The 27,371-nt window shown below is 38.7% G+C and overlaps 1 long non-coding RNA gene across 1 annotated transcript in view; it reads left to right on the forward strand.

The window, feature by feature from the left end:
• LOC129046435 (uncharacterized) overlaps positions 1-25,854 on the forward strand; it is a 34,500-nt gene extending 8,646 nt beyond the window's left edge. The window contains exon 3 of the long non-coding RNA XR_010410713.1: positions 24,105-25,854. This is a non-coding gene — a long non-coding RNA (uncharacterized LOC129046435). The remainder of the gene's footprint in view (positions 1-24,104) is intronic.
• Positions 25,855-27,371: the final 1,517 nt, after the last annotated feature.

Genomic DNA, 27,371 nt, shown 5'->3' on the forward strand with positions numbered 1-27,371 from the left:
GGTGAAGATGGTCAAAAGGTACAAACTTCCAAATAAGTTCTATGGATGGAATGTACAGCTAACAGCACTGTATTGTATATTGGGTAGTTGCTAAGATCTTAAAAGTTCTCATCACAAGAAAAAAATGTAACTATGTAAACATATGTTAAAAATGTAACTATGTGTGGTGAGCGACGTTAACATAATTTTGCATTATATACATATATCAAGTCATTCTGTTGTACACCTGAAATGCTTACAATGTCATACGTCAATTACATCTCAATAAGACAGGGAACCAGACTGTTTTAACTTCAGTGAAAACAGCTATTATCAGGCAAGTAAAAAAAAAAAATCACAGGTCTGGGAGTCAGAAGAAGGTCTGAGACCCAGTTCTCCTGCTTACTGCCACATGAGCCTCAAGAATTTACTTAACTCTTGACAGCCTTGATTACATTAGGCAATCTCTGAAAATCAGCAGAGCAACACCTACACACCCTCTTTCTTGAGATTCTTGGGAAGCCCAAATGAGATAATCAGTGTGAAAGCAATTAGAAAACTCAAGAGAGGGCGCCTGGGTGGCTCAGTTGGTTGAGCGACTGCCTTCCGCTCAGGTCATGATCCTGGAGTCCTGGGATCGAGTCCCGCATCGGGCTCCCTGCTCGGGGGGGTGGGGGGGTCTGCTTCTCCCTCTGACCCTCTTCCCTCTCATGCTCTCTGTCTCTCATTCTCTCTCAAATAAATAAATAAAAATCTTTAAAAAAAAAAAAGAAAACTCAAGAGATATGAGTTTGGAATTATTGCAGAATCTTTATACAACATTTGAGCATGGTTGTTTTGTTTGCCCTGGCTGCTCTGGGTGGAAGGAGCCAAATGGTACAAATACGTGTCACCGTGCTTACCAGACGTGTCCTTGTCAAGCCCTACCAGGTGCTGTGGAGGTGACCGTACCCAGACATTACAGATCCACCACGGCTTGCCTCTAGAGGTCCACTGGCCTCAGTCCTGTTCTGTGCAACATTTTTAACAACAAACTGGATGAAAACACAGGAAAACGTTTATCAATGTAAAGCACAAATGAAGCTAAGAATAGAAAATACAAAGATTGACAGAGCCGGGATCCGGGATCCCATCTCCCCAAGATAACAAGATGAACTATAATCAAGATAAATGTAAAGTCCTGTGTTTCGAGTCACAAAAATAACTGCAGAGCAACACAGACAAAAAGACCCAGCTATTGCTGGACTCGTCTTTTGGTATTTCACATATAAACAGCGTGCTGCTCTTCACAGAGCACTTGCCTCTCATTTAATCACTTCGGACGTTAGCTTTTGTGAATCTGATATGTTAAATAAAAATTTACTCTGGTTTATCCTTTTGGTTGCAACTTCAGCATTTCCTTATTTAGGTTTAATTAAGTCTGAGTTCATGGACATCACCAAGCATAGCTGCATCCTAATCTTTGTCACGCCTGAAAGTGTCAACGGTGTGTACTGTGCCCAGGATTGGACAGTGAGGCATGGCCAAGGCTAGGATGAGACATAAGATTTCCCCCTTAAACTCGGAATCCTACCTTTTCTGTAATCTCCATCTCTTCTAAGAAACTTGTCCCAGTCTTCCCAGTTGCAATTAATCAGTTTTTCACTATATTCCCATATACAGACAAATGTAGGTGTGGGTGTCCCTCTGTACAGGACTGTTCACCATCTTGAATTAAATTCCACTATCCTTGGGGCACCTGGGTGGCTCAGTCGATTGGGTGTCTGCCTTCAGCTCAGGTCATGATCCCGGTGTCCTGGGATCGAGCCCCTGCATCATGCTCTCTGCTCAGCGGGGAGCCTGTTTCTCCCTCTCCCTCTGCCTGCAGCTCTGCCATCCCCCTCCTTGTGCTCTCTCTCTCTCTCTCTCTGTCAAATAAATAAATAAAATATTTTTTTAAAATTCCATTATCCTGCACCAACCAACTTACCCACCCCAAATTCAACTCTAGATTTATAGCCTCTTGAAAGATAAGATCCATGCCTTAAACCTTATAAATCTTCAATACTCTATCACAGAGATTTGCACATATTAGGGACTCAATAAATATAGGCAGAATTGAGTGATGATAATAGAGCCCATTCTTTGCAGTCACGCTGACATTTGACTCACTGTTTTAACTGTTTACTAAGTTCCATCTAGTTACTTTTAACCCCTGAATTTTGTTTTGTTTTTATTTACAGCTTCAGAATGGGCATATAATACCACCTTATGGAGGATTCTCTGAGTACTAAATAATAGACAAACTCATAGGTTAAATAAATGCTGGTTCCCTTCCCCCCTCAACTGCTAGCTCATTGGCTTTACTGAGGTCAGGAAGAGCATTTCTTTAAATGGAATAATCAGAATAAGACACCCTGACTAGTCTTCCCAAGTTCCTGTAGAGAGATCAGATATCAGTGGCTTCTGGTCCCCAACAGCCCACAGTCCCTCTAGACTCTCCCAGTGCCTGACTAATCCATAGAGTCACAGCAAGACAGCTGTTCTTCTATAAGTCAGCCATGTGGGGCTATTTGGGAAGCATGGGGTTTCTTTCCCTTATCACTGCCCATAACAGCATTCCATCTGCACAGATCTAGGCTCTTGGACCTCACAATTGTTTGCAGTTCAGCAAATGTTTGGTTGCTTACTGTGTTTCAGGACCTGTTCTAGTGCCAAAAGAGATTTAAAAGTTGACAAAATATAACTACCCTCAAAGAACTCAGTCTACTGAGAGTTGTGGAGTATACTTATACCAACTAGTCTCCCACCAAGCAGAATGTGATAACAGCCAATAAAGAGACATGCTCTGGGGGGCATTCCCCAGGACTCCAAAGTGGAAGATCTACTCTAGATCTGGTCGGGGAAAGGCTCCTCAGGGAGAGTGGCAATTGAAATGCACTTACAAGGATGAATGGGTAGCTATGGGGGTAGAGAGGGAATACTTAGGGTATGTCTCATGCTGGCTGTGGCTTGAATACCTCCCATTCTTTTCCACCTCTATGCCTTTACTCAGGGTATTCCCAGCCAGCACACAACTTGGCCAGACCTAGGGCATAAACAGTGGAGTAGCAAGTCAAGAAGCTTGGTATAGAAAGTAGCTTCTGAAATGCCTCCTAGAGATCGCCTCCTAATAGTCACACCCTCCTTGTGGAATCCCCATCCCCGACCCCCATGCAATAAGGCTATAAAAGACTGGACAGGCCCCTTCCAGATGAATACTCATGTTCAAGTTGAAAAACAGGTGGGGAAGGGGGGTTATCTTATAGAACTAGAAAGTAGAATGGTGGTTTCTAGGGCTGGGTGAGGGGGAAATGAGGAGTTGTTTCATGGGTACAGAGTTTCAGTTTTGCAAGATGAGAAAGTTCTGGCGATCAATTGCACAACGATATGAGTGTACTCAACAATACACTTAAAAATGATTATGGTGGTGGGGTGGGGTTGATTTTTTACTTCCTGATTCTGTGATCCTGGACAAGCTTCTCTAAAGCTGGTCCTGCTGATTCTTCCACCTCAAAGTATGGCACAGCTACACTTTCCTTTTTATTCTGCTGCTGCCCCCGGAATCTAGGCCCCATGCCACTTGGATGATTGTATAATCTCCTAGCTGTTCTCCCTGCCTCCCTTCCTAGGCACCCTATACACTGCCCCAGATTGATAATACCAGAACACCACTTAGCACATGACTACCCCACATTTAAGACTCCACTGGGCCAGAATTAAATCCTGAAGGAGCCCTCTGTGCTAGTCCATCCCTCCACTTCTCCTGGACTCTCTCCTCTGCTGAGTCCCAGAGGTGCGCCATGACTTTGCCCAGCATCACGCTATTGCGTGCGTCCTTTGCACTGCCTCATGCCCTCCTCTGCATTTATCCACCTGTGGGTGACCTTCTAGGCACAGCTCAGAGCCTTCCCATCTCTCTGCAGGCCTCAGCCTTGTGTAGCCATACCTTCCTTCATACTTCTGTAACTTTTTTCTCTATTAATCATTTAATCATTATTAGTCATTATTGATGACACCAAAAAATTATGTAAGCTCTTTGTTGTTCACTATGTGCTAGGTACTTTACATACTTACACTTTACACATTCACTAATACTTAACCATTAATCCTTACCAAGTTTCCAAGAAATAGGTATTATTAACCTTATTTTTCAAATGAGGAAACTGAGACCTAGAGGGGTTATACAACTTATCTAAGGTCACACCAGCCACGAAGTGGTAGAGCTGGAAATCAAATTCAGGCCTGTGGAACTCCACAGCCTATGTTCTTTTTATATTTTTGATATGACTTCTCATTCACTTTTTCATTATTAATTCAACAAATAATCACGGTGCACCTATTAACGTGCCATGCAGTGTGGTGTGTGTTGTAAGAGAGTCAAAGATGAATTAGACAGAGCCCAGGCTTCAAAGAGCTTTGGGATCTACTCCTCATGTTGCATTTCTTTTGTTCTGTATTTTCTGTCTTTCCATACCTGCACTCAGTGGACAATCTTTTCTAGAAGACTGTAAGTGCATAAGATCAAGGATGGTGGTTTCTCTTATGCACTGCTATATTTTCATTAGATAGCACAGTATCTAGCACATAACAGATACTCAAGAAATATTTGTTGAACAAGTGAATTAATGAGTGAATGATGAAAGAATATTAAAAGAGGCTGAGGCTGTGGAAGGAGAGAAGAGGGAGCAGGCCGAGGATAAAGTCCCCATTTCCATGCCCCAAGATTCCCAAGGGGAATAGCATAAATATAGCAGTTTGAGAGCAAGAAGGAATTTAGTACTATTGTCACTACTTAGCTGATGGATGGGAGTCAAATCGTTCCCATGTTGGCTATCTGGCCCACATGCCTGACTGATAGACCCTATACAATGTCCCCCCACCCACACCAGGAAGAGAGAACTTCAGGTCCAGCGTTCCCAAGTTCAATAGCCTTTTCTTTTTTGCCTTAAAAAATTGCTGAGGCATGAGATATTTCCGTTCTCCACTGGCATCTTTGCACTGTGCCCAGAGAAACAATCATATCACGTTCAGGAAGGCAAGGGCCTGCAAAGGCAGGGAAACAGGAACCGTCCCCACGGATGTCCTCCCGGGGGGGAGACAGCCAGGGGCTGAGAACAAATGCTGTGTGAAAAGGAAAGCCAGACTTCACCAGTGGCTCCAGGTTGAGGGGCTGGCCCTTCCCAGCATCCAGCAGGACCCTCAGCCACAAAGTCCGGGAACAACATGTAATTCTTAAACACACACACTTTTCCTTCCCTGCCCCCAGCCTCCCTAAACACACATTACATCTTGTGTGAAATCTGAACAGGGAGCTTTATACTGCAGAGCACATTCCCACACCTTAGCCCCGATGCCAGGCCCTCACCAGAAAAGCACTCATCTCCCTCTCCAGGACATCTCCAAAAATCCAGCACCAGCCTGGGGGCTCTGCTCACGGTCTCCAAACACGTGTCAAGCCCCATCTCACCCCAATCCATTCTTCTCTTCCCCTTCCACACACTCCCTTCCCTTCCTCTCTGATTAGTAAGTTCTTCCTCTTGGGTCCTTGACCCAGAGCATCTCAACCAGAGTTACCCTCTCTCACCTTTGAATTCCAACAGCACTTCCTGTGTAAGTCAATGCCTCCTAATCTTTGTCATAGAACAGAAAATAATAGTATTTGTAAGGCACCCTGAGGTGACACATGGAGCTGATCTCAGCCAGAGCAACTAGCCCAGGGACTCCAGATGCCTGTAGGATGAAGGGGGCCAATACCTCAGATGTGTCTGTAATCCATTCAAGGTCACTGCACACAGGCGTGCTGGGCAAGCTCAGGTCTACACACTGCCTGACCCTGTTCCAGAGCATTCTACAAGACAGAACAAGAAAGGAGGTATACATGAGAGTCCTTGCCTTGAAGAGCTTCCATGCTAGTTGAAGGAACAGAGGATGCCTATATGTATAAATAAACACACACACACAATCATTTTTAAGTTCTTTGTGTAAAAGAAAGAACATGGTCTTTGGCATCAAAGACATGTGGAGGTTCAAACTCTGGCTTTGCCACTTGCTTGCTGTATAAATTTAGGCAAGTTAATATTACCTCTCTGATCCCACCCTTTCCAGCTATAAGATAGGGATAATAATGCCTATCCTCATAAGGTTGTGTTTTTTAAAAATTTTTATTTATATATTATTTTAGAGGTGGGCAAGGGGCAAAAGGAGAGGGAGAGAGAAACTTAAGCAGACTCTGCACTGACCACAGAGCCCTAGGCGGGGCTCAACCTCACAACCCTGAGACCATGACCCTGAGATCATGGCCCTGAGATCGTGACTCGAACTGACCAAGATTTGGATGCTTAATCAACTGTGCCACCCAGGTGCCCCCTTAAGGTTGTGTTTTAAAATCACCTTTAGTGAGGCATGATTTACACACAGTAAAGTTCACCCATGAGAAGCATACACTTTGCTATATTTCCACAAGGGTATACAGCCATGTAATCACCACTATAATCAAGATATAGAACATTTCTATCACCTAAAAAAGTTCCTCCAACCTCTTTACAATCAATCCCCTCCCTACATTCCCTGTCCCCTGGCAATCATGGATCTCATTCCTATCACTGTAATTTTGCCTTTTCTAGTTTTTCATATAAATGGAATTGTTCAATCATAGTCTTTTGTGACTGGCTTCTTTAACTTAGAATAATTCTTTTGAAATTTATGTATGTTGTGTGCATCCATAATTTGTTCCTTTTTATTGGTGAATAGAATTCCACTGTATGGATATAGCACAGTTTGTTTATTCATTCTCCTGTTAATGGATGCTTGGATTATTTATGATTTTTGGCTTTCACGAATAAAGCTGCTATGAACATCCTTACACAAGTCTTTTTGCCAACATGTTTTTATTTCTCTTGGGTTAAATCTAAGAGTTAAATTGCTGGGTTATAGTTTGGCTCATATTTATTTTTTCTTCAAGTTTTTAAATTCCAGTTAGTTAACATACAGTATAATATTAGTTTCAGGTGTAGAATACAGTGATTCATCACTTACATGTAACACCCATTGCTCATCACAAGGGCCCTCCTTAATACCCATCACCCATTTAGCCCATCCCCCACCAAGCTCCCCTCCAGCAACCCTCAGTTTGTTCTCTATAGTTAAGAGTCTCTTTCATGGTTTGCCTCTCTTTTTTCCCCCATAAGTTTATCTTTTTGTTACTTAAATTCCATATATGAGTGAAATCATATGGTATTTGTCTTTCTCTGACTGACTTGTTTCATTTAGCATAATACTCTCTAGCTCCATCCATGTTGTTGCAAATGGCAAGATTTCATCTTTTTGATGGCTGAGTAATATTCCATCATATATAGATACCACATCTTCTTTAGCCATTCATCAGTCAGTTGGGCTCTTTCCATAATTTGGCTATTGTTGATAATGCAATCCCTATCAAAATACCACCAGCATTTTTCACAGAGCTAGAACAAACCTAAAATTTGTATGGAACAAAAAAGACCCCAAATAACCAAAGCAATCTTGAAAAAGAAAAGCAAAGTTGGAGGCATCACAATTCTGGACTTCAAGTTACATTACAAAACCGTAGTGATCGGGGCGCCTGGGTGGCTCAGTTGGTTAAGCGACTGCCTTCGGCTCAGGTCATGATCCTAGAGTCCCAGGATCGAGTCCCACATCGGGCTCCCTGCTCGGTAGAGAGTCTGCTTCTCCCTCTGACCCTCCTCCCTCTCATGTTCTCTGTCTCTCATTGTCTCTCTCGCAAATAAATAAAATCTTAAGAAAAAAAAATTAAAAAAAAAAAAACAAACCGTAGTGATCAAGACAGTATGGTACTGGCACAAAAACAGACCCATAGATCAATGGAACAGAATAGAAACCCTAGAATGTACCCACAACTATATGGTCAACTAATCTTTGACAAAGAGGGAAAGAACATTCGATGGAAAAAAGACAGTCTCTTCAACAAATAGTGTTGGGAAAACCGGACAGCAACATGCAAAAGAATGAAACTGGACCACTATCTTACACCATACACAAAAGTAAATTCAAAATGGATGAAAGACCTAGATGTTAGACAGGAAACGATCAAAATTCTAGAGAACACAGTCAGTAACCTCTTTGACCTCAGCTGTAGCAACTTTGTACTAGATATGTTTCCTGAGGCAAGGGAAACAAAAGCAAAAATAAACTGGGATTTCATTTAAAAAAAAAAACCTTCTGCACAGTGAAGGAAACAATCAACAAAACTAAAAGGGGTCTTTTCTGGTTCCATACAAAGTTTAGAATGGTTTGTTCCAGCTCTGTGAAAAATGTTGTTGGTATTTTGATTGGGATTGCTTTGAATGTGTAGACTGCTTTGGGTAGCATAGACATTTTAACAATATTTGCTCTTCCAATCCATGAGCATCAACCTATGGAATGGGAGAAGATATTTGCAAAGCCGTATCTGATAAAAGGCTAGTATCCAAAATATATAAAGAACTTAAAAAACTCAACATCCAAAAAACAATAATCCAGTTTTTAAAATGGGCAGAAGGGCGCCTGGGTGGCTCAGTTGGTTAAGCGACTGCCTTTGGCTCAGGTCATGATCCTGGAGTCCCGGGATCGAGTCCCGCATTGGGCTCCCTGCTCAGCAGGGAGTCTGCTTCTCCCTCTGACCCTCCTCCCTCTCATGCTCTCTGTCTCTCATTCTCTCTGTCTCAAATAAATAAATAAAATCTTTAAAAAAAATAAAATAAAATAAAATAAAATAAAATGGGCAGAAGACATGAAATAGACGTTTTTCCAAAGAAGACATATACATGGCCAACAGACATATGAAAAGATGCTCAACATCACTAATCATCAGGGAAATACAAATCAAAACCACAATGAGATACCACCTCACACCTGTAAGAATGGCTAAAATCAACAATACAAGAAACAACAGGTGTTGGCGAGGAGTAGAGAAAGGGGAACCTTCTCACGCTGTTGGTGGGAACGCAAACTGGTGCAGCCACTCTGGAAAACAGTATGGAGGTTCCTCAAAAAGTTAAAAATAGAACCACCCTATGATCCAGCAATTGCACTAGTAGGTATTTACCCAAAGGATACAAAACTACTGATTCAAAGGGTTACATGCACTCCAATGTTCATGTTTAACTTTTTAAAAACTTCCAAACACTGCTGCAAAGTGCTTGTACTATTTGTACTCCCACCACCAGTTATGCAAGTTCCAATTTCTCTTTTTAATTATAGCCATTTTTTAAAGATTTTATTTTTAAGTAATCTCTACTCCCAACATGGAGCTCAAACTTACGATCCTAGGATCAAGGGTAATATGTTCTACTGACTTAGCCAGCCAGTTGTAGCCATTCTGGTGGATATGTACATAGTGTTACTTCATTGTGGTTTTAATCTGCACTTTCCTAATGACTAGTGATGTTGAACACACTTTCATGTGCATATTAGCCACGTATTTATCTTCTTTTGTGAAGTGTTTATGCAAGCCTTTTGCCCATTCTGTTTGCTGGATTATCTTTTTACAATTGATTTGTAAGAGTTCTTCATATATATCAGAAAGAAATTTTTTGTCAGATATATGTTTTGCAAATATTTTTTCCTAGACTGGCTGGCCTTTTCATTTTCATGATGTCTTTTGATGAGCAGAAGCTTTGAATTTTGATAAATCTAATTTATTAATATTTTTTTCTTTTTGGCTAATGCTTTTTGTGACCGAAAAAATATTTTGTGACTCCAGGGTCACAAAAATATTCTCCCATGTTTTCTTCTAGAATTCTTATCATTTTAACTTTTATGTTTAGGCCTATGATCTATCTCAAATTAATTTTGTATATAAAATGATGTAAGGGTAAAAGTTCATTTTTAAAATACTTTTATCCTGCTGTTGTAGCACCATTTGGGAAAGATTGTCCTTTCTTCAACTGAATTGACTTGATAATTGGTCAAAAATCAATTTACCATATATGTGTGAGTCTCTTTCTGGACTCTGTTCTATTGATCTAATTTCTGTGCTTCATAGAAATTACTATACTATAAGGTATTAATTACTCTATTCATTTGATCAGATAATGGGAATTCTCCAACTTTATTCTTTTTCCAGATTGTTTTGTCTATTCAAGTCCTTTGCATTTCTTCATAAATTTTAGAATCAACATGTCAGTTTATATTTTCAAAAATCCACTAGGATTTGGTTGGAATTGCATTAAATCTATAGATCAATTTGTAGTGAATGGGCACTTTTGCCACATTGATTCTTCTAATCCATGACCACAATATATCTCTCCTCTTGTTTATGTCTTCTTTAATTTCTCTCAACAATGTTTTGTCCTCAGTATTGACATTTTATACTTCTATTAAATTTATTCCTAAGTATTTTGTTTTTGATACTATTGTAATAATATTTTTACATTTAACTGTCCACTTTTTTACTGCTGGTGTAAACAAATATGATTGATCTTTGTACATTGACTTTATATGACATGATTTTCTAAATGCACTTAGTAGTTCCAGCATGGTTTTGGGTTCCTTAGCATTTCCTACATACACCATCATGCCATCTGAGAAAAAAGACAATTTTACTTCATCTTTTTCAAACTTTATGCCACTTGTTTTTTTGCTTGCCATATTGTACTGGCTAGGATCTTCCATACAATACTGAGTAGAAGTAGTGAAAGCACTTTTTCTGATCTTAGGAGATAAGTATTCAATATTTTACTATTAAGTATGATGTTAGCTACAGAATTTTTCATAGACTGTTCATTATCAGATTGAGGAGGCTCCATCCCTTCTCTGGTGAGCATTTTCATCATGAATCAGTGTTGAATGTTTTCAAATTTTTTCCTGCATTTATTGAGTTGCTCTTTTGGCTTTTCTTCTTCATTCTTTGAATGTGGTGAATTATACTGAGTGATTTTGAAGTTTTAAACCATCCTTAAATTTGGGGGGATTAACTCTACTTGATCTTAATATAAAATCCTTCTTAAATTAGTTTTGTTTTTTATTTATTCTTTTTATGCATTGCTGGGTTCAGTATGTCAATGTTTTGTTGAGGACTTTTTTTAAATCTATGATCTTGAAAGGTAATGGTCTTCCATTTTCTTTCCTTATAGAGGTTTTTGGGGGGGGAGGTAGAATCTTTTTTTTTTTTTCCTGGTTTGTGTAATGTTGACTTCATAAAATGATTTGGTGTTTTCTCCTCTGTTTTCAGAATGAGGTTACAGAGAAATAGGACTTTGCTTCCTCAGATGATTAAAAAAATTCACTAATAAAACCATCTGGAATGGCAGTTTTCTTTGTGAGAAAGCTTGTGAATTTTCTCCATTTTTATTCAGTTTTTCTTTGTCTTTTTTTCTAAGATTTTATTTATTTATTTGAGAGAGAGAGAGAGAGAGAGAGAGAGAGAGCACTAGCAGAGGTGAGGAGGAGAGGGAGAAGCAGATTCCCCACTGAGCAAGGAGCCCAAGGTGGGGCTCGATCCCAGGACCCTGGGATCAATGACCCAAGGGGAAGGCACACGCTTAACGGATTGAGCAACCCAGGTGCCCCAATTTTTATTTTTGTTGAGTCAATTTTTTTTAAAGATTTTAATTATTTATTTGACAGAAAGAGACACAGCAAGAGCAGGAACACAAGAAAAGGGAGTGGGAGAGGGAGAAGCAGGCTTCCCGCAGAGCAGCGAGCCCGATGCGGGGCTCAATCCCAGGACCCTGGGATCATGACCTAAGCCAAAGGCAGATGCTTAATGACTGAGCCACCCAGGCGCCCCTTGAGTCAATTTTAAATTATGTTTTTTCAGTGAATTTGTCTACTTTTATTGAAACTTTCATATTTATTGGCATAAAATTGTTCATAATTCTTTATTTTGTCCTTTTTATATCTGTAGCATCTATAATAATTTCTATCTTTAATTCCTGATTTTGAATTTTTTTTCTTGATCAGTCTCATTGGGAGATTATGGATTTTATCAATCTTTTCAAAGGATCAATTTTGACATTATGAATTTCTCTATTGTTTGTCTTTTACTTAATCAGCTGCAGCTCTTTATTATTTCCTGCCTTCTATTTTCTTTGTTTTTAATTTGTTCTTCTTTTTCTAGCTTCTTAAGGTGAAATGTAGATCATTGATTTTAAACATTTCTTCTTTTCTAAAAAAAAATATATATATATATATATATTTAAATTTCCCTTCAAGTATTTCTTTAGAAGTATACTAACATTTTGTTTCATTTTCCAATTTTTCTTATGATTTCTTCTTTGAGACATGGGCTATTTATGCAAGTGTTGTTATATTTCCAAGTTTTGGGGGATTTTTCTAGATACCTTATTGTTATTGATTTCTAATTTAATTTTACTGTAGTCAAAGAACATGTTCTGTAAGATATTAATCTTTTGAAAGCATTTGTGAGTTATTTTATGGCCCAGCATATGGTCCAACTTGGGGAATGTTCCCTGAGCATTCAAATGTTTATTCTGCTGTTACAGAGTGTTCTATAAATGTCGGCTAAGTCAAGTTGTTGATTGTGTAGTTCAAAACTTTTTATCCTTACTAACTTTTTAATTTACTTGTTCTATAAATTACTTAGAGAAAGTTATTAAAATCTTCCACTATAATTGGATATTTGTCTATTTTTCCCTTTAGTTCTGTCACGTTTTGCTTCTGTTATTAGATGCATTTATATTTAGAATTGTTATGTCTTCCTGATGAATTGACCCTTTTATCATTGTTAAATGTCCTTCTTTATATTTGGAAATATTCCTTGACTTTAAGTCTACTGATACTAATATAGCCACACCAAGTTGATTCCATCTACTGTTTAATTGTATATCTTTTTCCATCTTTGACTGTGAACCTATATATGTGTTCTTTGTATTTAAGCTGTGTCTCCTCTGGATATCATATACTTGAGTCTTGATTTTTTTTATCCCATCTGAAAATCCATATTTATTTAGTGTAATTATTGAGATCATTGGGTATGTCTACCACCTTGCTATTTCTTTTCTACTTGTCCCATCTGGATTTTTCCCCCTCTATTTCTCCTTTCCTGCCTTTTAGGGTTTTTTGATTAATTGAACATTTTTGCTATTCCATTTTATTTCCTCTATTGGCTTTTAAGCTATATCTCTGGAGATTTTTTTTCTTAGTGGTTGCTCTAGACATTACCTTAGGTTTTGTCATAATCTACTGATAATTAATATTGTGCCACTTTACATGGAATGTGAGACTCTTGCAACAGTATACTTCCATCTAATCCTCCATCCTTTGTGCTATGATTGCCATATATTATATTTCTACTATATCATATACCCTGCAAGATATTCTTGCTAGTTTTGTCTTAAGCAGTCACTTACCTTTAAAGAAATTAAGAGGAAAAAATAAGGTAGCATTCTATACTTACCTACATATTTATGTTCTGCTTTCTTTCCTGTAGATCTGAATTTTCATCTGGTATCATTTTCCTTCAGCCTAATAACTACTCTTTAGCATTTCTTGTAATGTAGTTCTGCTGGCAACAAAGTCTCTTAGCTTTTATGTATCTGAAAATGCTCTATTCTACCTCATATTTTAAGGATATTGTCACAACATATTGAATTCTGGGTTGATGGGGCTTGTTTTTCTTTCCACCTATGAAATATATCATTCTATTTCTTCTAGCCTTCATTATTTCCTGTAAGAAGTCAGCTCTAATAGGTTATTTGTGTATCCCAGTATGTTGCGCCCCCCTCCCAGCTCCAGCTACTTTTAAGTTTTTCCCTTTTTTTCTTTACTTTTTAATTGGTTATTAAAATATAGTTGACATATAATATTACATTAGCTTCAGGTGTACAACAAAGTGATCCAACAATTCTATACATTACTCAATGCTCACTAAAATAAGTGTAGTCAACATCTGTCACCATACAACACAATTATATTATTGATTTCCTATGCTGTACCTTTCATCTCCATGACTTATTTACTTTATAACAGGAAATTTGTACCTCTTAATCCCCTTCACCTATTTTGCCCATGCCCCCATCCACCACCCCTCTGGCAACCACCTGTATTTAAAAGTCTATTTTTTGTTTGTCCATTCGTTGTTTTTTTAGATTCCACATATAAGTGAAATTATATGGTATTTGTGTTGCTCTGTCTGACTTATTTCACTTAGTATAATACCCTCTAGATCCATCCATGTTGTCACAAATGGCAAGATCTCATCCTTTTTTATGGATGCATAATATTCGTGTGTGTGTGTATCCCACTATACCATATCTTCTTTATCCATTCATCTACTGATGGACACGTGCGCTGCTTCCATATTTTGGTTAGTGCAAATAAAGCTGCAATAAACATAGGGATGCATATAGCTTTTTGAATTTGTGTTTTCATTTGCTTTGGGTAAATACCCAGGGGAATTACTGGATCCTATGGTATTTCTATTTTCAGTTTTTTGAGGAACCTCCATACTGCTTTCCAGAGTGGTTGCATCAATTTGCATTCTCAACCAACCGTGCATAGGGTTCCCTTTTCTTCACATCCTTGCCAACATTTGTTATTACTTGTCTTTTTGATACTAGCCATTCTGACTGGTGTTAGGTGATAGCTCATTGCATTTTCCTGATGATTAGTGACATTGAGAATCTTTTCATGTGTCTGTTGGCCATCTGTATGTCTTCTTTGATAGAATGTCTATTCAGGTCAGTTTTACCCATTTTTAAATCAGATGGTTTGTCTTTTTGGTGTTGAGTTGTATAAGTTCTTTATATTTTTTGGATATTAACCCCTTATTGGATATATGATTTACAAACATCTTTTCCCATTCAGTAGGTTACCTTTTCATTTTGTTGATGGTTTCCTTTGCTATGCAAAAGCTTTTTATTTGGTGTGGTGCCAATAGTTTATTTTTGCTTTTTTTCCCCTTGCCTGAGGAGGCATGCCCATAAATGTGTTGCTAAAACCAATGTCTATTACTTCCTATGTTTTATTTTAAGAGATTTATGGTTTCAGGTCTCAAATTTAGGTCTTTAATCCATTTTGAGTTTATTTTTGTGTATGGTGTAAAAAGTGGCCCAGTTTCATTTTTTTGCATGTAGCCCTCCATTTTTCCCAATGCCATTTATTGAAAAAACTGCCTTTTCCCCATTATATATTCTTGCCTCCTTTGTTATAGATTAAGTGACCATACAAATACAGGTTTATTTCCAGATTTTCTCTTTATTTTTGATTTTCAGCAGTTTGACTATAATTTCCTGAATAGAATTGAATTGATAAACATTGAAAATTGGACCAGTATGTTCAGATTGCAGATTGCAATGGAATGTTATTCAGCCATAAAAAAGAATGAAATCTTGCCATTTACAACATTATGGTTGGAACTTGAGGACATTTTGCTAAGTGAAATAAGTCAGAGAGAGAAAGAAAAATTCCTATGACCTCTCTTACATGTGGGATCTGGAAATAAAAAAACAAGCAAACACAAGCTCATAGATATGTAGAACAGGTTGGTAGTTGCCAGAGGCAGGGGGTGGGTGGTGGGAGAAAGTGAACTTTTTTTTAGTTTAAGTAAATTGAATAAAAAATTTTTTTAAACATTTAAAAGATTTTTAAAAATTACCTTATGATTGAGCCAGTCCATTCCTACCTATGTAACCAAATGGTTTGAAAGCAGGGACTCAAAAAAGAAGGAGGAAGAGGAAGAAAAAGAGTTCTTAGAAATTAAAATATAAAAGCAGGAACAAAGTAATTCAATAGAAATATTTAAAGATATAATTGAAGAAATCTCTCAGAAAGTAGAACAAGGAAACAGACATAAAAATAGAAGACAAAATTGGAAGATAAATTCAGGATGTCCAACTCCTGATAAATTAAATTTTGGAAAGAAAAAACATGGAGGAAGAAATCACCAAAGAATAATACTAGAAAAGTTCCCAAAATTGAAGGACATAAATTTCCAGATTGAAAGGACCCACCAAAAATCTGTGCAATGAATAGACTTACATCAAGCACATCACTGTGCAGTTTAAGAATGGTGGTGATAAAGACAAAATCCCAGGATTGCCCTGGAAGAAAGAGAAAAAAAGAAAAAAATGCAAGATACTTTTTTAAAGTTCAGAAACTGGAATATTGTTGGACTTCTCAAAAACAAAATTAGAGGTCAGGGGATAAAGGACCAATGTCCTCAAAATTCTGAAGGGAAATGATTTAACCTAGAATTGCATTTCCAAGTTGATTGAGCATTAGATAGGAAAAGACTTATTTGAACATGCCAGTCTCCTGGTGTCTGGGAATCTCCTAAAGATGTTGTCTGGAAAAATGTAATACACACAATCAAAATTGTGAGGAAAGGGGGAAATTGTGTGTGAAAAGGGATGATATTAAGAAAGCTATATGCCGGGACACCTGGGTGGCTCAGTCGGTTAAGTGTCTGCCTTCTGCTCAGGTCATGATCCCGGGGTCCTGGGATCGAGTCCTGCATTGGGCTCCCTGCTCAGGAGGGAGCCTGCTTCTCCCTCTCTCTCTGCTGCTCCCCCCTGCTTGTGCTTTCTCACGCTCTCTGTCAAATAGATAAATACAGTCTTTAAAAAAAAAAAAAAGAAAGAAAGCTCTATGCTTATCTTCTATTATGAAACAGTGAGATAAATACCAGAAGAAATGCCTAGTTGCCCCTGGAAAATGCAACTTAGAGATGGGATATCTGTTTTTCAGTCTAATCCTAAAGTACAAAGTGAATTTAAAATATGTCTATATATTGCTTCTAGGGGGGAAAAAATAAAAATTACCTTCCTGACTTGTATGATAGGCAGTGCTATGTGTTCACCAAGACCATTTCATTTTTCTCCTTCATAATTAGCTAAACTGGCCCCCTTGTTAGATTGGAGCCACATGCATGTGAGTGGAAACCACACATGCTGTTCTCAGGCCTGACACATAAAACCCTGCAATAAAAAAATTTTTTAATCAATCTTTTAGCTCTACCTAAATAAAATTCATTTTAGTAACCAAAGTTGTTCAATAATGACACAGGCTGTCTCAAAGAAGTGAGTTACCTGTTGCTAACGTATTCAAATAGGATCAGTAAGACTCCCTATCAGGAAGTTGGAGAAGATGAGCCTGATTTGGCATAAGGATGGGCTAGCCAACATCTATGTTTTCAGCAAACTCTAGTGTTCTATAGCTCAGTTTCAGAACTTTGGGGTTCTCTTTGATTCATTCATTCATTCATTCATTCAACAAATACCGAAAGCCTCTTATGTGTCAAGTGCTGGGGATACCATAGTGAGCAGGAGCAATTAACCCATCCTGGAGGAATTTACCCATCTAGCAAAGGTATGAAAAGAAATGAATCTGAGCTCCAGCACAAAGGATTTAGATTAACTCTAAGGAAGGGCTTGCTTAGTTGTTAAACTAAATCTGTATAAATCTTTTAAAATAGGAAAGATCCATGTCGATCTGGAATGGTTTAAAATATAATCAGGTAATGTTTGTAGACAGAGGAATGAACTTGATAGTCTAGAAATCTTTTCTAGTCTGATGAGCCAATTATTGTCTGAACACATCTGGGAATATGTTATGTCAATACTTAGACCATTTCATTCAAAGTCTTCATGTGCATTTCCTAATGTTAATTAAGCAAAATTTAGGAGATGAATGGGTCTCTTTCCCCCTCTAATTAGAAGGAAAACTGAGGCAAACATGATGAAATGATTGCCCAGAACCAAAGCTAAACTTAGAAAAGAGTATACTTTCTTACCATTGATATTGATTAAATATCTACTATGTGCTATGTATGCACTGACCTAGGTACCTTAACTATATTATTTATTCTCTCCAGCAACACTAGGAATACATATTATTATTCATACTTTGGAATTAGAAAACTGAAACCCAGAGAGTAAAAATATCTTGCCGGTAAGCAGCAAGGTCAGTATTCAAACCCAGATCTGTCTGATTCTAAAGCCTCTGCTCTTAACCACTATACTGTAGTATGATCATACACAATATATATATATATATATATATATAAAATGACTGAGTTTGTAAATAATTCCCTAGGCTCTGCTAGACAAGAAACATCCATGGCATGCTCTCTAAGCAAAGACTCATCTTGCTCCAGAACATGAAGGATCCTAGTTATGCAGGCTAAAGAAGGTAATGGCAGGACCCTGGGCCTCCAAGGCCAAACGGCATGTCTCCCAATGATAGCTGCAGTGTTCCTGATGAGGAGATGGATACTACTGCCAATAGTAGTATTCATTCTGGCTGGATCTAGCCTTGTCCCAGGGCTATAAAGCAGAAGATTATCCCCTGACTAGGGTGAAGCCATCTTGCCTTCTGATGCCAAGATCACCCTGTGGTTTGCTGGGGAAGATGTTTTTCCATTTGCTGATTGGATATTAAAGGGTTATCTGTCTGACCAATTCTATAGGAAACAACTGACATGATTACATTTATAACACGCTTCAAAATATCTTGGAAGAGGGCGCCTGGGTGGCTCAGTCATTAAGCGTCTGCCTTCAGCTCAGGTCATGATCCCGGGGCCCTGGGATCGAGCCCCACATTGGGCTCCCTGCTCAGTGGGAAGCCTGCTTCTCCCTCTCTCTCTGCCCCTGCTTGTGTTCCTTCTCTTGCTGTGTGTCTCTCTGTCAAATAAATAAATAAAATCTTAAAAAAAAATACCTTGGAAAATACATCCGACTGGAGAAGGCAGAGGAGAAATCCCTCAGAAGTCAGATACTAAAGCACTGCTATGTCCCTCAGGAAGCCTTTCCTAATCCAGGCTGTGCTCTGTATTACACTTAATAGCATACTGTTTTATAATATAGTCATTAATGTATATTTCTCACCTACTCTACTAAAGTGCAGCTTGTTGAAGCAGCCTTTGGAGACAGATGGACCTGGATTCAAATCTAGGTTCTATCAGTTACTACTTCTGGTTGGAACTGGGCAAGTTGCTAAATTGCTGAATTTCTCTGAATCTCCATTTTCCCATATTAGAATTTAGTTAACAATATCCCCCACTAGAGGGTAATTCTTAGGACTCAAAGTCCTAAGAGCACTTGACAGTTAATAGGCACTTCACCCAGGTTTCTTTCCACCTGTAGAGCAGGGACCATATCCTTGTCATCTTTGCATCCCTCCAAGTGTCTAACTTAGCATCTTGAATTTGCAAGATATTTAGTTACTATTTGCTGAATGAGGAAACTGCTCTGAACTTGGAATCAGAAGACCTGTGGTGCTTCCCATTGATGGACCTCAATTTCCTTACTTGTAATATAGAGTTGGTAATACTTCATCTGGCTGAAGATTCAGTAAGCATAACTGTGCCAAGGACAGTGGCTCTACACCTCATTTATACGCTAGAATTAGAATGTGGGAGCTTTTGAAAAATATTGATTTCCAGCTTTACCTAGGTCATAAAAAAAATCTCTGGGCGATGGACTCTGAAAAACAAACTGAGGGTTCTAGAGGGGAGGGGGGTGGGAGGATGGGTTAGCCTGGTGGTGGGTATTGAGGAGGGCACATTCTGCATGGAGCACTGGGTGTTGTGCACAAACAATGAATCATGGAACACTTCATCTAAAACTAATGATGTAATGTATGGGGATTAACATAAGAATAAGATAAAAATAAAAATAAAAATAAAGGAAAAAAAAATCTCTGGGGATGAGGTCTAGGCAATATATACATTTCCAGAGGAGTTTCTAGTAGACAAAGAAGGCTGAGAATCACTAGTCTTGCACAATGCCTGACACACTGCAAGCACCCAATAACTGTTTGTCCTTTCAGATAGAAGGTATACCATCCAGATGATGGTAAGGGCAATTTCCTAGGGGGAAGACAGGAGTCCCTATTCCTAATTCATTCCACACAGTCCTATCACTTAGAAATTCAGTATTTATTATATTTAAAATAGAAATGCTGCTAGGATGGTTACATTTATAAATATTTACAATTTAAGCTGGAAGAACTCTTTAAAATCATCTGGTCCAAACCTCTCATTTTGTAGATAAGGAAACAGACCTAGAGAGAGGAAGTGATTTTCCCAGTGTCTCATAGTGGCAAGAACACAAGTCCACCCTCAGACTGCTATTGTGGCACTGGATAATGGCATTTTCCTCAAGCTACTAAGTGACAGAAGCAAGGAAGAGGTAAGACTCAGTCATTCAACACATGCACAACCCTTATGCAAGATACTATGATAAATGCTGTGGTGGCAGGGATAAATCAAATAGGGATTCCACTTTGATGGAAAGATTACAAATTTCCTGAGAAAAAGAAAAGGAGGGAGTAAGATTTTGACTTCACTTTCCTTGCAGTATTGCCTTAGGCCTGGGGCCGGGGTTAGACAGATCACTGGGTCATGACAAACCATCCTCATGCTACCTTGAGTATCTAACTTTAAACTGTTATTGTTGTTGTTGTTATTTATATTTTTAACATGATATGAACATCATAAGCCAGGTACTATACAGACTAACCTTTTATTGCCAAGCTCAATACAGACTGACCACATGAGAATTATCTGGAAAATTCATCTTTGAAATGAACATCATTGAACCTTCAGCTGTGGCAGACCAACTTGTACAGACCAATCCTCATTCCAAGAACACCTAGAAAATCTAGATAAACTATTTGAAAGAAAAACATCAATTGGAAGGTTCAGTGAGCTGCCAAGGCAGCAAGGACTTGAGGACAAAGATCTTTGCCACAGAGAGGTGAGCACAGCATTCAGCTTCACTCTTACACAGACATGTGTTGATTCATAAATGGTGAAGCTGGGAAACTGAGCTTCATAAATTCTGTGAGGCTGGGAAACTGAGCAGAGCTGTTGGCAGCCTTACAGAAATTGAGGTCAGATTCCAACAAAGAGGAATAGCTCTGATAACACCCTAGGCTTTCAGTTAGGACCTCTAAAAGGCTACACTTTAAGTGTAAATATGAAGTAGAAATAGACCACCCCTCAAAAAGAATAAATCTTGGTGTTCAATGAATTCAGTTTAGATTGGATTGAGATAAATTGCCCCTAGACTGATTGCTTGCTAGAAGCAAAAGTATATATCCTCTGAAGTAAAATAACATCATTAAGAGTCTCAAAACATCTCTACAATGTTTTATACACAATGTCTAAGATTCACACAAAAGTTACAGGTGCATCAGAAAGACAAGACCAAATGTCTGAACAACAAGGGGGAAGAAAAGAAAATAGAAGCAGACCCATGAGGGATTCAGATCTTGAAGGTATCAAATTGTAGTAACTGTGAATAATGTATTAAAAAATAGATGAGAAACTTTCTCCATCCAGAGAACTGGAATCTATTTTAAAAAGAATCAGATGGAAATTCTAAAACTGAAAGAAATACAACAATTTAAATTAGGAATTCAGTGGAGAGGTTTGAAAGCAGATTAGACACAGCTGAAAAGTGTATTAGTGAACTGGAAAAAATAGGTCAATAGAAAGTATCAAGAGGGTAAGAGAGGGAGAAATAGAAGAGCATAAGAGACATACAGGACATGGTGAAAGGTCTAAAAGATATGTAATTTAAGTCCTGAAGGAAGCAAGAGAGTGAATGGGGAAGAAGCAATAAAGAAGCAATATTAGAAGAGACAACAGGCGAGAATTTTCCAAAACTGATTAAAGGCATCAAGCCACATATTGGAATCTCAATGAACACAAGCAGCACACATACATGCATAACCAGCCCACAACTAGGCACATTATAGCAAAACTGCTGAAAACCAAGACCAAGACAAAAACTATAAAAGCATCTGGGGTCATGGGTGAGGGAAGGGGAGTGCAATCACATTACCCACAAAGGAACAAAACAAGATGGGCAGATGACTTTCCAACAGAAACTGTGGAAACCAGCAGGCCATGACATATTTAAACTGCTGAAAGAAAATAACTGCTAGTCTAGAATTCTATAACCCATCAAAAAAAAATCTAGCATCAAAAATAAAGTTTAATTTAATCCATTTTTAAACAAAAATAGGAAATTCATCAAAAGTAGGCTAGCACTAAGAGAAACACTGAAGTTACTTCCTTAGGAAGAAACAAAATCATCCCAGATGGTAGGTTGGAGACACAGAAAGGAAAAAAAGGCAACAGAAATGGTAAATATGTTGATGATTCTAAAGAAATAGTGTATAAATTGATAGTATCATGTAAAGAAACCCTAATTCCCAAAACTGCTTGCCTAATGGAGGCAAAACCACTATAATCACCCAGGGGATAATTGGAAACACTTCTACATTTCTCAACCATCACATATAAACTGTCTTCTCTTCTTTTTAAAAAAAAAAAAAAAGATTTTGTTTATTTATTTGAGAGAGAGCGCGCATATGCTGGGGGGAGGGGCAGAGGAAGCAGGAGAAGCAGACTCCCCACTGAGTAGGGAGCTAGACATGAGGCTTGATCCCAGGACCCTGAGATCATGACTTGAGCCAAAGGCAAACCCTTAACTGACTGAGACACCCAAGCGTCCTGTGCTGTCTTCTCTTCTTAAGCCACAGATGGGTTTACCCTCTAACCAGCAATACTAAGTTTTATTATTATTTGTTAGTTTAGTTTGTCTTTGACTAAGATTTGTTGATCTGTTATGATGACTCTGTTCCAGTACATCTGAACATTCTTTCTCCAACACACTATATGTAAAAGGCCATACAATCTTTTCTAGCATAATTCAAAGAAATCTGCGGTCCCAGAATCTAATGATATATATTTAAAAATGAAAAGTCTTCTGTCTCCTTCATCACCATTTGTTTTCTGCTCCTGCCATCAACTCTGTTGGATGCTCTGGTACAATCTGCTCTACTTCAGCACCAGCTGAGTTGTCCAATCCTGAGTAACAGCCACAGCCATTTTTGGTTTCACCCAAATGCAAGCCTTTCTTCAGGCTAGAATTAGGCACAGTTTTGATTATGGAATTCAGGCTAGTCTGTTGCATATGCTCTTTCCATTTTTCAAATCTAGAGTTGCTAGTAGATCATTAATACATCATTGGCTAGTCTATATGCTGGCTACCCAAGATTTAGTAGTGATCCCTTTCATTGGTTATTTACCCATTTTGTTGTCTTTCTAAAAAGTTCAACCCACTGTTTGGTGATGTTGAGTGAGACGAATTATACTGATTCATTCATTCAACAAATACTTTTTGAGAACCCAATACAGTAAAATCCTGCAATGACATTGAATTATAATTAAGACAATTTTAAGTTGTCTCCTATCCTCCATCTCCCATTCTCAAATGTAGCCATCTAAATTTCTTATTATTTGGGGGAAAAGAGAGGGGATGTGCAAGGGAGAAGGCAGGACAGAGGAAAATTGGTGCAATAGTAGGCAAATTTGCCTTTGAAATCAGAGAAGTGGAGTGTCCCAGTATCCCCACCTATCTACTTAAATTGGGCCTACAAATGGGTACCACTAGCCAGGAGATTTCTGGAATCACTGTTCTTGCCCTGGAAATAAACAACAGGATCCAGAAGAAGCATCCCCATCAATATGTAAGGTAGAACAGACAACTGCCACCAGGAATTGCCAAAACATAACCAGGTAGTGATAAATTTTGATGGAAACTCCCTGCTGGCTAGTTATGCTGGCTGGCCCCAGTTATCTCACTCACCTAATTAATTTGACTCCTCATTTTTTATTAGTGAATTTCTGGACACAATTTAGTCAAGGATCAGCAAAATTTTACTAAAATTAATTTTAATTAATATGTCCTCAAGGAACTTACATTTTATTGGAGGAGCCAGACAAGTTAACTAATAATCATCATGAAATTTAATAAATTCCATAACAGAGGTATGAAGAGGATGGGATCATCCCAACCAAACAAGAAGATAATTAACTGTTTTTCTTTTTTCATGTTTTTCAAGAAATGAGAGTGATCATCTTCACTGTAAACACTTTCAGACTTTGAACAGGTTGTCAAGAATGATGGGTTTTAGAACTGTGTTGGCCCAACAGATAAGTGTGTTGAACAAATACTACAAATGAATCAACCACCAGCCCCTACTGCAGTAGGCTAGGGTTTGCTTTCATTGATTATATTCAGTGTTATGAGTATTGTGATTATTATTTCAGTTGGGTTTTATTCTTTTTTTTTTTTTTTTTTTTTTTTTAGGTAGGCTCCACATCCAGTGTGGAGCCCAACCCGGGGCTCAAACTCACAACCCTGAGATCAAGACCTGAGCTGAGATCAAGAGTCAGCCACTTAACCAACTGAGCCACCCAGGCGCCCTTATTTCAGTTGTTCTCAAGTTAAAGTTAGAGCCACATTAAGTCCATTCTTAAACTAAGCTAATTAACTTCTAGGCAGGAAAACACGAATTCCATTTGACTATGCTAGTGGAAAAAAGACCAGTTTAAAGAGGTTATGAAAATCATTAAACATAAAACTAACATGAAGGAGAAAAAAGATCCCTTCAGGACCAAAGCTTTTATATTTCCAAGAATAGAAGAAATGGCAACAGGCAAAATCACACAATTGGAAGGTTAACATTTTATAAGGCAGCTGGAAAAGGCAGTCCGAGGCTGATTTCTTATGGACAGTACAAGAAGAAGGAAGATCAGAGACCAAAAATCCCTGGGCACTAATCTTCTCAGTGTTCTTACGGTGCTGTCTCTGCACAGTTCTTTTACTGCCTCTTCTTCCAATCTACTTTAGCAGTCTGCCAAACACCAGCCGAATGGTCTGGTTACTTAAAAAAATAAAAAAATAAAAGATAAAAAGTCCCACCCCCAGGAATGGTTACAATGGGGTTTCAAAAAAGCAATTTACAAGCAAAAATTTACAGCAGGAAACATGAAAGGAACTGGGTTATGCATAAACCATAAGACATCTCTGCCAGGGCTCTGTTCTCTAAAAGGTTGGATCTAATTATACAGGGAGCCATGAAGGGGACAAAGTTAGCATGAATGACCCACAGAGCTTCAGGTTACCAAGACTGAGGGACAAGGGCTAGAGGAGGACTTTGGTGTCTCTTGAAACAAAAATAACTCCAGCTTGACAAGGAACTATGTGTCCCTTTTCTCTATGATCCTCTGGGTCTTGGTCCCTTTAATGCTCTTTTTTATTTGCCACTCACAGTCTCAGTTTCTTTTACCCGAGCCCTCTCCTGACTGATGATACTTCATCTCTCATTTTAATGGACATGTGAGGGTACAGGATCTTCTACCCCTACCTCGGAGCAGACGTCTTATTTCCCAGCCTTTCACACCAGGGTCCACCCAAAAAAACCATGCTGAACTTAAAATGATGCAAGATCTGCTTCCATTAATCCCCAGTTTAAAGCTCAGTCGTAAAGTCTCTCCATCCCACCCCCACTCTTGTTTCTTTATCAAGAGAAAGCAAATCATGTTACCAGAGTCTCAAACTCCAGCTGCTATCTCTACCTCTACATTCTCCAAAGGACAAGTACCGCAGTGTAAGGGGAGAAAACCCAGGCTTTAAAATGCAGGGGGGCCTGGGTATAAATTCGGATTCTGCCACTTCTTAGCACTGTGACCTTGGACAAGTGAACTAATGCATTTAACCTCCATTCCCCCATCTGTAAAATGGGAATAAAAGAGCCACATTATAGGGCTTACATGCTGATCAAATGAAATGATGTATTTTGTAAAAGCACAAGCTCTTACATGTGTATTTAATAAGGGCTAACTATTAGAAAAGAGGCTCTTCAGTTTTAGGGGGATAACATTTTCATTTCTCGTAATAACATTGATGTTCACATCCACATATGAGTAACTCTTAGGATATAATTGGTACCTAAGAACTACATCATGTCAGTCCCTTACAGCATGAGTGATGGACAGTAGCAGACCCTCTTGCTTACAGTTTTGATCAAGGGGTTGCTGTACTCTTATTTTTTGTCCGATTTCCAACAAAAATGGATGATGAAGAGAGCCGGACCAATTTCTCTGCTCCAATACTTGACAGAACCATTTCTCAATCTATTCCCTTCCACCTCGGGGACCTTCCCCATTTACCATGTAGTGTTCAGAGAAGGAAGTTAGCCTCCTTCAAGAGAGAAAGCTCCAGCAGAAACAGTGGCCTAGGCTTTAGGCAGGAGCAAACTTGTGCCCATTCAGAAACTGACCATGAATCCAAACAAAGCATGGAGTAGGGCGTTGCTCCAACTTTTAGTTAGCACCTCATAGTTCTCCGAGGGCTTTCAAATTTCTAACCCTCTGGGAAGGCCAACTCTTCATTGTATGCATATTTCCCACTCTGTATGTCTGCTTCACTGAGACAATATTAATTCAAGAATTACTTATGTATATTATTTGTTCGATTCCCCTCTCCACGAGAATGGGGGCCATGTCTATCTAGTGCAGCATTGTCTTTCCAGCCCCTAGGTCAGCGCCTGGCACAGAGTTTGTCCTTGATAAATATTTCTTGAATAAAAGGAGGTTAGAGCACGCATAAGCCCATCACTCTCTAATAAAATACTTGTAACTGAGTTAACAGGTTAAGTTGAAAAATTAATCTACTGCCAAAACAAATACCATGACATTTCCCAAAGATCTTTTTGTGTAACCCAGGCCACCACTCCACCGATAATCAGCACAGGACTGCCGACACCCCTAGCTCTCGCTGCTAATGAATCATCATCCCGTTGAAGAAACCAGGAGAGGATTTTCTTCCCAATTCCATTCCATCAGTTTTACTTAAACAGTTGTCAGCCCTAATAGGTTATTTCTCCAGATTAATTCTTTTCACGTTTTTAGAAAGAGTGATGGCACGTTACCCTCATTCTGGTCTTTCTGTTCTTCAAGATTCTCCTCCAAGAAGATAGTGATACATTTTAGAGATTGTCTTATCACAGTGACCCAGGACCTAGAAAGCATCCTGAAATTTACAATATATATTTTGAAAATTTTAGGAAAATTTCAGATTTTTCTGCATGGCTCTTTCCTGATCCCCCCCCCCCCCGACACACACACACACACACACACACACAGTATTGTCTTTCTTTTTTTTCCTTAAAATTTTCTTGTTGGAGACTCTAAAAATAAATGAACAGTCAGGGAGGTGTGATGGAAGCCCTGAGCTGTGCTTTATTCCTGGCGTTACCCCAGATTCGCTGTAGCTGTGCCTAAGGCTGCCAACACGGTTGAATGACGTGTCAAACACACTGTCCATGACCTGCTCTGTCTGGCAGTGCCAAAAGCTGCTTTGATTAATTTTTATTTTTAAATGTAATTGGTGTGTGGGTGAAGTATGGAACCCCCCTTTGCACACTTGGTGAGGAGCACATCATCTGTCTCGATCACCTCTTTCTCCACTTGCAAAATTGGTATGCCAGTATAATCTTTCTCTCCACGTTGATATATAGTAGAAGAAAAACTATCCAGGACCATGGTCAAAAGGTGCCAAACAAGTACCGCC

The sequence above is a fragment of the Mirounga angustirostris genome, unplaced genomic scaffold, assembly GCF_029215605.1.
Source record: "Mirounga angustirostris isolate CCGP_5_RB_7025 unplaced genomic scaffold, mMirAng1.0.hap1 SCAF_4, whole genome shotgun sequence".
NCBI classification, from domain to species: Eukaryota; Metazoa; Chordata; class Mammalia; order Carnivora; family Phocidae; genus Mirounga; species Mirounga angustirostris.